Source organism: Triticum aestivum, chromosome 5B, assembly GCF_018294505.1.
Source record: "Triticum aestivum cultivar Chinese Spring chromosome 5B, IWGSC CS RefSeq v2.1, whole genome shotgun sequence".
In the NCBI taxonomy this organism is placed as follows: Eukaryota; Viridiplantae; Streptophyta; class Magnoliopsida; order Poales; family Poaceae; genus Triticum; species Triticum aestivum.
In genome coordinates, this window is record NC_057807.1 from 561,560,970 (window position 1) to 561,576,198 (window position 15,229).

Here is a 15,229-nt window from a genome sequence, read left to right on the forward strand (position 1 = left end):
GCCTCCTCTTCGCCGCGCCGCCCTTCGCCGGCCTCCTCCTCGCGTCGCCCTCGCCGGAGGTCGCCGCCCTCGCCGGAGTTAGTCCGGCTAGATCGGGATGAGATCCACCGGGATCTCATCCAAGCGGCGAGCCCGTCCCGTACCGCTCTGTCCCGGAACCCCTCCGTCCACTTTTCCTCGAGGTAGTTTTTCTGCTAAGTCCCCGAATTATTTGCATTTTGGTCCCCTGTTCATCGCATCATAACTTGCTGCATACTGCTCCGTTTCGTGCGTGCAATACATCAAAATGTTCACCATGAGATGCTCTACATTTTGTTCCATTGTGTCATGTTTGTTTGAGGTCATCTTGATGCCTGAAACATCGTTGCAAGAGTGCTATATAATGTTGTCTGCTGTCTATTAACAGAACTTGGTAATTTGTCATTTTTGTTGCATTTGATGTGTGCATCCTATGAGCATGAGTTCTACATGTGTTTTGAACTACATCATGCCGTCTTTACAGGGGCGCCATCCATGTATTTTTGTGAGTTGTGTATTGAGTGCATCAAGCCTGTTAAGTAGGGTACTTGCTGTTGCTGTTTTGCTAGGCTGAATCTGTTATTTCGTGATGCTATGTAAACCTGCTGCTACAAGTCATTCTATGCATAATCTGGAGATGTTCACTAAGGATGTTTTGTTATACATGTCATGATCTATCCATAAATGTCCCTGGTTGCATTTATAACCTGTTGTAGCTTGTTGTAATCTTGCTCTCATATTGCTAAATAATGTTTCTGTCAGCCTGTTAACATTAAGTTCAGTTTTGCCAGGTGTTTTGCTAGTGATCCATGCACCCTATGAACTTGATATTGCCATGCTTAGTTCACAAACATGTCATCTAGCTATTGGTTGCCTTGTCATGCCATGTAATGCTCGGTGGTGAGTGGTACAAGCTCACCAACATGCTTACTTATTGTTGTTCTTGCCATGTTTGAATTTGTCATATCATTTGCCATGTTTACATGGGTGCCATTATATCTTCTGATCATTTGTGGCTCATGGTCAGTAAGGTACTTTTGTTCTATGTAATTATTAGATTCATGCCATGCCTTTGTTTGCCATGATAAGTTCCTGTAACATGTTGTTTGATAGCTCTAAACATTGCAACCTGATGTTATTTCTGCTAAGCTTGTAAACTGTTATTATATGCAATTTTGAATTTGTCCCTTACTTATTGTTATTCTTGCCATGTTTGAATTTGTCATATCATTTGCCATGTTTACATGTGTGCCATCATATCTTCTGATCCTTTTTGGCTCATGGTCAGTAAGGGACTTTTGTTCTATGTAATTATTAGATTCATGCCATGCCTTTGTTTGCCATGATAAGTTCCTGTAACATGTTGTTTGATAGCTCTAAACATTGCAACCTGATGTTATTTCTGCTAAGCTTGTAAACTGTTATTATATGCAATTTTGCCATGTGTTTTGAAGCATGTTCTAGTGATTTCTGAAGATAGCTCAGTGTTCATGTTTTGTTATGATTTACATGTACATCATGTCCATGCCTTTTGTTATTATGTTGAGATGCTGTAGCATGTTGTTTTCGTGCTTGCAATATGCCTAGTTGCTGTTTTGGACAGATTGTTGTCATATCTTGTATAGTGTGTGTGTTGAACCGTTGTTCCGTTTTGAGTGTGCTCTATATGAAACTTGCTTGATTTTGCATGTAGTTTCATATTATCATGTTGCATCCTTATTTTGGTGTGTTTGCTTGATGTTTGAATGCATTTTGCATCAATGCCATGTTTAACTTGTTTTGCTCATATCTTCTAGGTCGTAGCTCCGAACTAAATGAACTTTATATGTAACTTGACTAGAATCTTGTGTAGATCATCTTTGTGCATCTTAACTTGCTGTTTAACAACTTGAACATAATGTTTATTCAGATCTGGACCAATTTCAAAATTTGCATATGATGACTTACCGGAATTGGTATATGTCGTTCCCGGCCTCATTTAAACTTGCCTTGATGTGTTGCTCTTGTTTGCATCATCTCTTGGCATGAGTAGCTCCATGTAGCCTTGTCATGCATCATGCTTGATTGTGCATCATGTCTTGTATATGTGTGGTGTGTTTACTATGTTGCGTGCTTCTTCTCGATAGTTCCCGTTTCGTTGCGGTCGTGAGGATTCGTTCGTCTACGCTGGGTTCGTCTTTGTGGCTTTATCTTCTTCATGGACTCGTTTTTCTTCCTTGCGGGATTTCAGGCAAGATGACCGCTACCCTGGATCTCACTACTATCATTGCTATGCTAGTTGCTCCGTTCTATCGCTATGCTGCGCTACCTATCACCTGTTTATCAAGCCTCCCAATTTGCCATGTCAGCCTCTAACCTTTTTCACCCTTCCTAGCAAACCGTTGCTTGGCTATGTTACCGCTTTTGCTCAGCCCCTCTTATAGCGTTGTTAGTTGCAGGTGAAGTTGAAGATTGCTTCATGGTGGACAGGATTATGTTGGGATATCACAATATCTCTTATTTAATTAATGCATCTATATACTTGGTAAAGGGTGGAAGGCTCGGCATTATGCCTGGTGTTTTGTTCCACTCTTGCCGCCCTAGTTTCCGTCCTATCGGTATTATGTTCCCGGATTTTGCGTCCCTAACGCGGTTGGGTGATTTATGGGACCCCTTTGGTAGTTTGCTTTGAATAAAACTCCTCCAGCAAGGCCCAACATTGGTTTTACCATTTGCCTCACCACCACCTACATTTCCCTTGGGAGTAATTAACCCAAGGGTCATCTTTATTATAGCCCCCCCGGGCCAATGCTTGTCTAAGTGTTGGTCCGAACCAGAGCCACTTGCAGCGCCACCCCGGGGAAACTCGAGGTCTGGTTTTAGTTGTATATAGTGTTCATCCGGTGTTGCCCTGAGAACGAGATATGTGCAGCTCCTATCGGGATTGTCGGCGCATCGGGCGATCTTGCTGGTCCTGTTTTACCATTGTCAAAATGTCTTGTAAACCGTGATTCCGAGTCTGATCGGGTCCTCCTGGGAGAAGGTATATCCTTCGTTGATCGCGAGAGCTTATCATGGGCTAAGTTAGGACACCCCTGCAGGGTATAAACTTTCGAAAGTCGTGCCCGCGGTTATGCGGTAGATGGGAATTTGTTAATGTCCGGTTGTAGATAACTTGACACCAGATACGAATTAAAACGCATCAACCGCGTGTGTAACCGTGATGGTCTCTTTTCGGCGGAGTCCGGGAAGTGAACACGGTTTTGGGTTATGTTTGACGTAAGTAGGAGTTCAGGATCACTTCTTGATCATTGCTAGCTTCACGACCGTTCCACTTGCTCTCTTCTCGCTCTTATTGCGTATGTTAGCTACCATATATGCTTAGCCGCTGCTGCAACCTCACCACTTTACCCCTTCCTTTCTCATTAAGCTTTGCTAGTCTTGATACCCATGGTAATGGGATTGCTGAGTCCTCGTGGCTCACAGATTACTACAACAACAGTTGCAGGTACAGGTTATACGATGATGATGACGCGAGAGCGATGTTTACTTGTTTTGGAGTTCTTCTTCTGCTTCTTCTTCGATCAGGGGATAGGTTCCAGGTCGGCAGCCTGGGCTAGCAGGGTGGATGTCGTTTGAGTTTCTGTTTGTGTTTCATCCGTAGTCGGATGGTGCTCTTATGTAAGATGATGTTGTATTCGTGTGGCATTGTATGCCCCTTGTATGTATCCCCATCTATTGTGTAATGTTGATGTAATCATATCCACCTTGCAAAAGCGTCTTCAAGATGTGCTTCTATCCTTGGTGGGATCTTCGAGTTTCTTTAGGATAGGGTCGCATCTTGGGCGCGACAGCGGGCTCCAGCACCCGCCCCCCATGAGCTCCAGCGCCAGCGCCAGCTGCTCCGCCACGGTAGGTGGCGGGCCTGCGCCGGTGGCCTCGCCGGTGAGCGTCGCGGCGGCCTCGCCGATGGGCTCGCTCCTCGTTGCAGCAGTTGTGGAGGTAGATGCCAACTCATGTGCAGTCGCTGATACATGGGACCAGGGGCGGACATGAGCGGGTGATAGCGGTGGACGGGAGCGTCCGCTTTTGTCCGCTTCGTACCCATTTGTTTCCATAGTTGGGCCAAGTTTGGGTCGGGGAGGACAATACACAGACAGCAGGCGGACACCCGCGTCCGTTTGGGTCGCCCCGTTGGGCCAACTTTTATGTCCGGATGACCCAAACGGACAAAATGGATCACCCCATTAGAGTTGTTCTAAGATGTTCTATTCTTTTTTTAATTGAATGTATTAGGCATATTTTAATGTTTTTGTTCACTCAACTCAGTCTGAATATAATCCATATTGAAAACTTAAAACATCTTATATTTGTGAATGAAGGGGGTATTTGTTGTGCTGCATTGCATCTCATAATTCACATGTTGTACGCCAAATGCAAGTGATTTCAGGCGCGGCTCCTTCTGACATCGGTAGTGATTGTTTGATGGTCCAAAAATCAATGCAACTTTTAATATGTTTAGGGTACTTCGTATTTTCAGTAAACTTTTATAATACCCACTCTTTAAATAAATATAAAATCTTTTAGATCATCAGAAGTGATCTAATTCATGTCTTTTCACGACAACAGAAAATGCAAGTGATTCATCGAGCTGGGTTGGCGCGTCTAAAAGTGAAATTAGGGTCCCAAACAATCTGCAAATCCAGCAAGCACAGTCATCATTCTCCAAGTCCAGCCTTAAACATTTACTGAAAAAGGCTTTCGCCCCACTTTATATATAAAGCAAACCGCCAAAAGCACACATACACAGACTAGTCCAGAACACACACATCCAAATCACAAAACAAGAAGTACAAAGGTTCTGCTGAGGACACAGCTCAACAAGCTCAAAAGAAACAAAAAGGACGCGGCCAGCCTTAAACATTTCACGGTTACGAGGACAAGAATGGAAAGCCTTTGGTATCCACTAGTGTGTGTCGCATTCGTATTGGTGGCCATGTTAATCAACTTTGGGCGTCGGCCTAAAAGAGAAACGCATTGCGTTTTTTTTTCACTTCTGACCGGGCTAAAGAACATGTCGTAAATTGCTTCCAATGCCCAGAACCGAAAATAATGTCCCCTCGTGGGGTTTGCATCCGAAGTGGAGGCCATATATACTGGCATCCCTATCATATCGCCATGATTGCTGCGCCCACTTCCATTTCTGTAACACGTTAATGAAGCCAATTAGATTACTCGGTCATTTCTTACGTCTTGGAGTATAGTAAATTTTGTGATAAAATGACCAACTATAACCTTGTCGGGGATTTGGGTAGATTCTCCAATTTTATCTCTTCATTCACTTAGGGCATCTCCAACATCGACTCGTACACCGTGTTTTATTATCCAACGTGAGTCTGTATCGGTCTGCTCGGCGGTTCGGACGTCCTTTTTTTCATAAATTGAAAACAAACTGGGGAAGCTTGCGGGAGTCCAGACCACCGCCACGTAGGACTCCCACACCCCCGGCCCACTCAATTCCTCCCGTCCGGTCCCATTCTTTTCCACTCCGCCCTTGCTCCCCCTTGTTTTGCATCCGTACCCTCCTTCTCCAACGCCGTTGTTGGACCTCTGTGGCCGCCTCCCAGGCATTGCAGGACGTCCCTTGGCCCCCACCCACGTGCCAGCTCCCCTTGTACAATGGCGTCGTCCACCTAGGACCCGTTCACAACCAGGTACCCTCCGCCCCTTTCCCCTATCGACGCCATCCATGGCGGACGCCATGCCCGACAAATGTTCGGTCAAATGCCATTGAACTTATTTTCAAACTTCGTGACGTTTTTTAGAGTAAGAAGGATGATGGCATACTTGGTGATGGAGGATGAGTTGTTGTGCAATGCGTGGTTGGCTGCATCTGCGGACTTCGTAGACAGAAGCAGAAGGGGGGGGGGGTCTTTTGGCAGCGCGTGCATGGTCGTTTCATGCGTGAAAGCACATTGCGCCCTATGACATGCACATCATCCATGAATGCAGTGTCAAGTCCTTAGCGTATCGATGTACCATCTAGGGCTCCTTCACAAAGTATTGTGGCGTGGTTGATCGGCTGGAAGCAATGTGACCATTGCGGGCGACAAGCATGGAGATCGTAAGTTTATCTTCTTCTTGCTCTACATGTTGATTGATTCATTTACTCAGTGTAGTAGCCTGCACTCGCTGCCGTGATGGATTACAGGTCAGAATGCAGACCATTACACGCATACATTGTTGGTGAAGCTCAAGGAGCGGTATGTGTTGGAACATAATCAGTTCATGAAAAACTTGTTGAACATCCGATTAATCTAGTGAAATTTGAACTATTGTCGTACTAGACATATTTGCATGCTATTTATGGATGATTTATGCTATTTTTTATCTGAACTTTGATGAATCATGTCGTGTTTGATGAAAATCGTCCGGTTAGTTGAAATCTGGCTTGAAATGGATGTGGCTATGTTTGGATGCCCGGTTCTCACATCCATGTTCGCAGACTGGCCTCATCTATCCATGGACGAATACGGTGTTCGGTTTGGGATCAGCATTGAAGATGCCCCTTTGCAATATATTGTTTTTGCTAATCAGGGTGAAGAACCCAAGGTCTGACACGCCAGACCATGAGGTGGGGACTTCACGGGCTGCATTAGGGTGAGTCCGTACAAGTGAATTATACTACCTCCCTCGGATGATTTTAAGTTTAAATTTGACTAGAACTTTGATTAACAAAATATGAGTTCGGTCACAAAAATAAAAAGTTACAGGCCGCAAAAGTACTCCGTCTGTTTTAAGAAAAAGATATGTGCGCGTGCATTCATAGGGTGGGTGTATGTGGTCTTCTACGATCGTACCGTATTAAATAAATCTCCTTTTCTTTTTAATCCGCATATTACCTTTAATTGAAGCCAAACTCTATAAAATTTGACCCAAGTTTATACGAAATAATTTGGAACAATTACAACAACGAACCTATATGACATGAAAATATATTCAATGATCAATCTAATGGTATCGACTCGGTGGTGTATATGTTGATATGTTTTCTACAAATTTCCTAAAAGTTTATAAAGCTTGACTTACACAAAGCTAATATGCAAAGTAAACATGGACAGAGGGAGTATATCATTGGCAAATTGACGACAGCTTGAGCTGATATTGGTTATATGCTACTCCCTCCGTCCGGAAATACTTGTCAGAGAAATGCAAAACAATAAATGTATCTAAAATTAAAATACATCTAGGTACATTCATTCCGGACGGAGAGAGTATAAAAGGTTATTTGCCGGCTAGAGGAATCCTGGCACATGCATGTTAGACCAAGATCTTCATGCTTTATGTAACTCGATGTTTCCTTTTAAAAAAAGTGTATGTTCCTCTTCAATATTTTCATGAGCAACTAGCCATAATCAAGTCAAAGTGGTTCCACCGCAAAAAAAAAAAAAGAGTCAAAGTGGTTACAGAAGTTTGACCCATACATTTTTGTTGCGCTGAATTGCATCGCATAATTCTACGAGGAGAAGAAAGAAATAAAGCCTTTCATATCCACTAGCGTGTGTCTTATTCGAATTGGTGGCCATGTTAATCAACTTTGGATGTCGGCCTAAAAGAGAAACGCATTGAGTTTTTTTTTTCACTTCTGACCGGGCTAAAGAACATGTCGTAAATTATTTCCAGTGCCCACAAGGGAAAAATATTGTCCCCTCACGGGGTTTGCATCCGAAGTGGACGCCATATATACTGGCATCCCTATCGTATCGCCATGATTGCTGCTCCCACTTCCATTTTCTGTAAACACGTTAATGAGGCCAAATCAGGTTACTCGGTCATTTCTTACGTCTTGGACTAGTACAAGTTTTGTGATAAAATGACCAACTATGACCTTGCCGACGTATCTCATTATCGAAAGGTCATTTGTGTAGATTTCCCCATTTCATCTCTCCACTTTTTAGTTGTCCAACATCTTGGCTTTGCTATTCTTCACTGATCCCTTCTTTCCCATCTCAAATCAGGGTGAAGAACCCAAAGGACCGACACGCCAGACCGCGAGGTGGGGGCGCTTCAGGTTCACGGGGGTGTCTGTGCGGGGTGAGTCCGTACAAGTGAATTATGCTACCCTGCTCGACGATATTAAGCTTGACTTTGACTAAAACTTTGATCAATAAAATATGAGTTATTTACAGGTCACAAAATGCATATCAACAGCAAATTGACGATAACTTAAGATGATATCAAAGGTCATTTCCCGGCATATGTTAGACCATGAGCTCCAAGCTCTATGTAACCTGTTGTTTCCTTAAGAAAAAGTCTGTGTTCCTTAATAAAACTTTCAATATTTTCACAAACAACTAGACATAATCAAATCAAAGTGGTTACAGAAGCTTGACCCACACAAATGACCTGAAGTCATGGATAATGTATTGTAGATGTCCAAACGTGCTTCAAGCTATGTTCCTCTCGAAGAACTTTATGAAAAATGCGAACCACATCGAAGACATAAAACACGCTATAGAAATGGAACATAGTTTTGGCATGAAAACAACAACAACAAGAAAAAAAGGCAAAAACCAATACAAGAACCCATGTCACGGCCTAAGAGCATCTACAACTGGACTTGGCAAATCCGGCCCCTGAGGGCACGTCCACGGATGCTGACCGGGCACCCCTCAAATTTCCACAGTTGCATCCGGACAGCGCATATTAGATTCTCAAATCCATACAAAGACATGCAAACGAAATAAACCTACGTACTATATCGATCACCTAGCTACTCGTCGTCGGAGATATCGATAATCTGTGTGCCCGGCTCCGACAACATGGGCGGCAACTGTAGCTCCGGCAGCACCGGCTCCTCTGGCGCCTCTGCTCCGACCTCCTCCGTGTCGAGTTCGGCGAAGAGCGTCTTGGACTCCTACTCCCGCCGGAGGAACGCCCGGTTGACCTCCACGTAGACCTCATCCTGGATGGACTCCAGGATGGCCTGCTGCTCCAACATCTCCACTACTAGGGAAAAGCCTATACACAGAATCTTAGCAGCAGCGCGGCTCAAAAAGGAGCGCTGCTGCTAATTAGTAGTAGCGCGTGTGCGGCAAACTCGTTGCTGATAAGTTTTTAGCAGTAGCGCGCTCTGTGTAAACTGCGCTGCTACAAATATCGACCGACGGTGTTCATCTAACTCCATTTAGCAGTAGCGCGGTGGCCCGAACCGCGCTACTGCTATGGATGTAGTAGTAGCGCGCTTTTACTGAGATCGCTGCTGCTAAATTTCAAATTGGCACACTTTTTTGTCACTGTTAGCAGTAGCGCCGTGGCCCAAAGCGCGTTGCTGCTAATTCCTTATCAGTAGTGCGTTTCTGCTCCCACGCTACTGCTAACCCGCACCAACCCACCACCTTTTCCTCACCCGTGCCTCCCCTCCTCCTCCTCTCTTCCCTTCCCCCTACCTCCCCCACATGCTCCCACTCTCACTCTTCTTCTTCCTCAATACTTCTCCCCCATTACTCTTTCTCTTCTATCCATCTTTCTCTCTCTTCATTACTCCTACCTAACTACACCTAGACGAGCGATCCTTTCGTGGCATACTCAGATCGACGCAGCGACTTTGACAGAGCAAACTTGGTAGTGTTACAACACCTAGACGAGGTAGATCCTTTCGTGGCACTGCACAAAGAAATTATCGCAAAGAAGTATCGTGACCGGGGGGTATGCAGGACGGACGCCGAAGTTACTAGAGAGCACAACTCCACTTTCCTACATTGGTTCAAAGAGCATATTATTGCTAATCCCCCGGAGGAGGGCTCTAAGGACGGATTGCTCATATACGCCTTAGCACATGGCCCCTCGTCCAACCTCGTAACCTATCAGGAATATGATATCAACGGATACACGTTCTACACGGAGGCCAAAGATATGGACAGTGATGATCAGAACTCAGGGGTGACGATGGAATGCATGACCGGCAGCGACAACGGCGCAACTAAACGATTTTATGGAAGGGTCGAGGAGATCTGGGAGCTTGACTACTCTGGACTGCACAACACGACGATGTTCCGTGTCAGATGGGCTAAGAATGTCGAAAGAGAAAGCCTGGATTTTCACTACCATGACTATACCCGACGCCAAGAGTGCTACCGTGAACGCTATCGCAAAAAACGAGCCATGGGTACACGCTAAGCACGTGACACAATGCTTCTTCATAACTGACCCGCACAATCCCAGTCGTGTTGTCGTGAGGAGAGGCAAAAGGAACATCATTGGAATGGATGGAGTCACCAACGAGGAAGACTATGATCAGTACGGCAACCCAATGAGGGAAGATGACGATGATGATGAAGTACACGTCAAAAGAAGAATCAATACTACATTACCTAAGAAAAATCGTACTCCATGAAAAAGGCAAAGTCACAATGAGGGGCTCAATTATTCTTCGATGAACAAGAAGGGAAAGAAGCTGACTCAAAAACGAAAACGTCAGCACTGAGGAAACTTATGTTATCGGTCAAATGATGTAATATATATATATATATATATATATATATATATGTTCCTATTTTGTATACACACTTAGCCATTATTATGCATGGGTCCAATGATGTGTAATATATATATTCCTATTTTGCATACATATTTAACCGTCAAATGATGCAATATATATCGCCCTCCCTTCGTTCACTGTCCTCGGGAAATAAAAGTGGGATAAAATAAAGGAAAAGAAAAAGGAAAACTGGCAGTAGCGAAGGTAGTAGCAGCGCGTTTTGCCTAAACCGCTACAGCTACTGAAGTTAGTAGTAGCGAATTTCGTATAAAGCGCTACAGCTACTGAAGGTAGTAGCAGCGCGTTTTGTCCAAATGCGCTACTGCTACGTCCACTTAACCCAAAATTCTCACCCGCCCTGCTTCATCCCGCCTTTTCCACCCAAATCCCCACTCTCTCTTCCCCCGTCGCACGGCCGCGCCCGACCCGGCCCCGGCGCTCGGCCCCAAATCCGGCGCCGGCGCTAGCCCCCAACCCCGGCGCTCGCCCCCGACCCTGACCCCGACGCTCGCCCCCGACCTGGCCCTCGCCCCCGACCCCGGCGCCGGCGCTCGCCCCCGACCCCGGCGCGCTCGCCCCCGACCCATCGGCCCTCACCTCCCTCCTCTCCCCTCCCGGCTGTCGTCGGGCCTGCCTCCTCGCCCCTGCACCCTCTGTAAACCCCCCTCTCTCTGCTAGGGTTCTTCGGTTAATTTACTTAGGTTTTAGTTAGGGCAGTATGTTAATTAGGTTATCCATTTAGTTATGAATTTAGCTAGGTTTCAAAAATAGCTGAATTTATATGCAAATTTGAACTGGACATGTGATATGTGCATATGTCATGTTTTGGACATGTCATGTTTGGAAAATGATCTGAGTGGCCTATGTTACGCCGGAATGTTGATTCATTTCCGTTCCGGTGAATTTCAGGCGCTCGATATGTCCAATTTTTAGCAAAGGTCATGCCGAAATTTCCCGTGAATAAAGGCATGATTTTGTGCTACATAGTTGGCATATCGAGTGCTGGCACATAAATTTCTTTTTATGTCATTTCTCATTTATTCATACTTTTAGAAATAAATGAGGACACTTAATCATAGGAAACATGTCGAACAATGAAGAAACTGGGCCTTCTGACCAAGATGCAGACGAGATGGATTATGAGGGTGAACAAGAGTACCTCGACTATTTGACTGCTAAGCAAGGTTTGCAGGTCGGCCTCGATGATGGTACTGACGCCGACATCGACACCGACGATGCCGGCACTGATGGCGGCACCGAAACCGGTGGGGAAGGTACCGGCGGGGAAGGTACCGGCAGGGAAGGTACCGGCCCCGATGCCGCTACCGAAAAGAGGAAGCATAAGAAGCAGAGGATACGAAAACCTAACAAACTAGGGATTGGACGACTTGTGATCACAAAGATGGCACCTGGCAAGTTTGAGCCGTTAGAGCCGGAAGAACCTCTAGTTGCTAACCCTTTCTTTTTTGGTGTTGCTCTAGTATATTTTGTTGCATATATATGATTGTACATCCTCTTCATGAACATGCATCTCTAACAGGTACCTAGTTTCTTGATGGCGAGATGGAATTGCTATGTCGTGTACAAAGGGAAGGTTTCGGGGGTGTACAACGAGTGGCATGAGTGTCAGGCGCAAGTGAATGGGTTCACGGGCGCCAGCCATAAAGGCTTCAAAAGCAGACAAGAAGGAGAAGCTAGTTACTTGAGGTTCACGCTAGCGCGAGAGAGGACTCATAACCGCCACCTCATGTACTGCATAGTTCCGCTCTCACTCATAGTGATAGCACTTCTTGCGTATACCTTTGTTTAGATGGATGACGTTGTTGTAGTTGCAAGTATTCGAGACTTGCATGTATCGCTATTTTCGAGATGATGACAAGATATCACTTTGTGTTGGATGATGATTATGATGAGACTATTTGTGTGTACATGCTATGATTACATTTGTGGTCTCGCAGGCATTTGTATGTGTATCATGATGACATTTCTATGTGCTAAAGATTCTTCTATAAAGCCTGTTCAAATACAAAAAAAAATATGCCAAAAAAAAACAAAAAAACCCTACTTAAATTAGCAGTAGCGAGTGTATAAAAGTTAGCAGCAGCACCGCGATAGCAGTAGCGCGTCAAGGCAAAGCACGCTAGAGCTACTAGCAGTAGCGAGCTTCCGCTAACAGCGCTGCTGCTACACTTGTGTAGCAGTAGCGCTGGTGAGCACGCGCTACTGCTATCTGTTAGCTGTAGCGCCTTATTAGTAGCGCCTATTCCTGCGCTACTGATACATCTAAAACCCATGATGCTAGCCTTTTCCCTAGTAGTGCTCCTCTGACTGGGCGACAGCGAATTCTGTCTCCGCCTGCTCCATGTTGAATCCCAACAGTTGCTGCTCCGGCTGCTCTGGCTCCTGCTGCTCCGCCTCCTCCACCTCCATACCAACCATCTGTTGGGAAACATAGCATGCAATTTCAAAAAAATTCCTACGCTCACGCAGGATCTATCTAGGAGATGCATAGCAACGAGAGGGGGAGAGTGTGTCCACATACCCTCGTAGACCGAAAGCGCAAGCGTTAGCTTAACGCGGTTGATGTAGTCGAACGTCTTCTCGATTCAACCGGTCAAGCACCAAACGTACGGCACCTCCGGGTTCTGCACACGTTCAGCTCGATGACGTCCCTCGAACTCTTGATCCAGCAGAGTGTCGAAGGAGTAGACAAGTTCCGTCAGCACGACGGCGTTCACACTACGGCGACGGACACGGCATCTGTCGGACCGCCGGGTTTCCGGGCATTTCTGCGTGGGACCCTGCCGTCAGACCGACGTGGCGGGCGTGCCCGGGCGCCCCCATATCCGCCCCATATTTGATCTGGATATGAGGGGTGCCGATCAACCCGGGTGCCCCCATATCCGCCCCATATTTGAGCTGGATATGGGGGTTGCTGGTCAGCCCGGGCGTTTGCGACCCGTTTAAGGAGCCCGTCTGAGGGCCAAAAAAACGTAACCGGATACTGGTCGGGTGGCCCGCCCGGACGTACACTAGTAGAAAAAGGGTCTAATATGCAGCTCATTAGTTCCAGTTTGTATTTGAGCCGGCACTAATGTGACCATTAGTGTCGGTTCCAACGGCTAGGCGGGCCGCTCTCAGTAGTACCGGTTCGTGGCGAACCTTTAGCACCGGTTCGTGCCACGAACCGGTACTACAGAGAGTGGTGGCAGGATGTCAGACTGGGGCCCCTCTAGCACCTTTAGTACCGGTTCGTGCCACGAATCGGTACTAAAGGTCATCCTACATATAAACCCTTCGTCCAGCTTGCTCTATTCTCCCCCCTTTCCCCTCTCCTATCTGTTCTTCCCCTCTTCCCTCGAGCTCCATCACACATTTTGCCCAAATTTGGTCAAGATTTGAAGGCCTCCATCCATTCAAGTGATCACAAAGGTTAGCAACTTTGTCATTTCATCTCTCATTGCTAGATTAGCTTTTGCAATGCTTTATATAGTGATTAATTTGTGGGTTTTAGTAATTTGGGAGGAATTATATGTGGTAGTTTATTTGATTTATATGCAATTTGAGCTTAAAATAACTCTTAATTTGCATATGTAGGTGAAGTTTACTTAGTGCCTTCCCGTCGCCGTCGTAACCACCATCGATCGTCTGCACCGACACGTCGCTGACAGCACCTTGTGGTGAGCCTCTTGTTCTTATCTTTTTTATATATAAAATCCATGTTGTGTGATTTAGATATATAGTTACTTGTATAATTATCTTACCCGTACGTTGTTTGTTATACATAGTGCCATGGTTTTGATATCCGTCCCCGTCGGCCCTCGTCCGTGTTATGATTCGGATGTGGTATATTCTCTTTTAAAACTATTTGTTGCATTTCGTGTTTATGACAAATTATGCCTATCAAGTTGACATAGGTATTTTTATCTAGGAGGTATGTGAACCGGAAATTCCAACCAACCCCATTGTTGAGAGGTTAAATTTAGTTGAAAGAGAAAACGAGTATTTGAAAGAAAATTTGAAAAGAATTGAGGGAGGGAAGATGGAATTGGAGTTGCATGTTGTCGATGTCGTCAATGATCACAAGATCAAGATGGAGAAAATGCAGTTGAAGATTAGAAAGATTAGAAAATATGGCATTGATAGTGAGGCTTGGTATCATTATGTTGTTGGATCAATTGTTACCTTAGTTGCGATCTTGATCGTATTTGTTGTTGCATTTAAATGCTTTAGCTAGAGAGTTATTTGTATGTTGCATTTAAGTGTTGTATGAACTTTATGTATGAACTTGTATTAATTTGGTCTATTCAGTGGTGTGTAATGAAGATGAGCCGGCAATGGATGTATGATACGTCTCCAACGTATCTATAATTTTTTATTGTTCCATGCTATTATATTACCCGTTTTGGATGTTTATGGGCTTTATTTTACACTTTTATATCATTTTTGGGACTAACCTACTAACCGGAGGCCCAGGCTGAATTGATGTTTTTTTTGCCTATTTTAGTGTTTCGAAGAAAAGGAATATCAAACGGAGTCCAAACGGAATGAAACCTTCGGGAGCGATCTTTTTGGAACAAACGTGATCCAGAGGACTTGGAGTACAAGTCAAGAAACAAGCAAGGCGGCCACGAGGGTGCCCGGCGCCCCCCTAGGGCTGGGCGCGCCCCCCACCCTCGTGGGCCCCTCGAG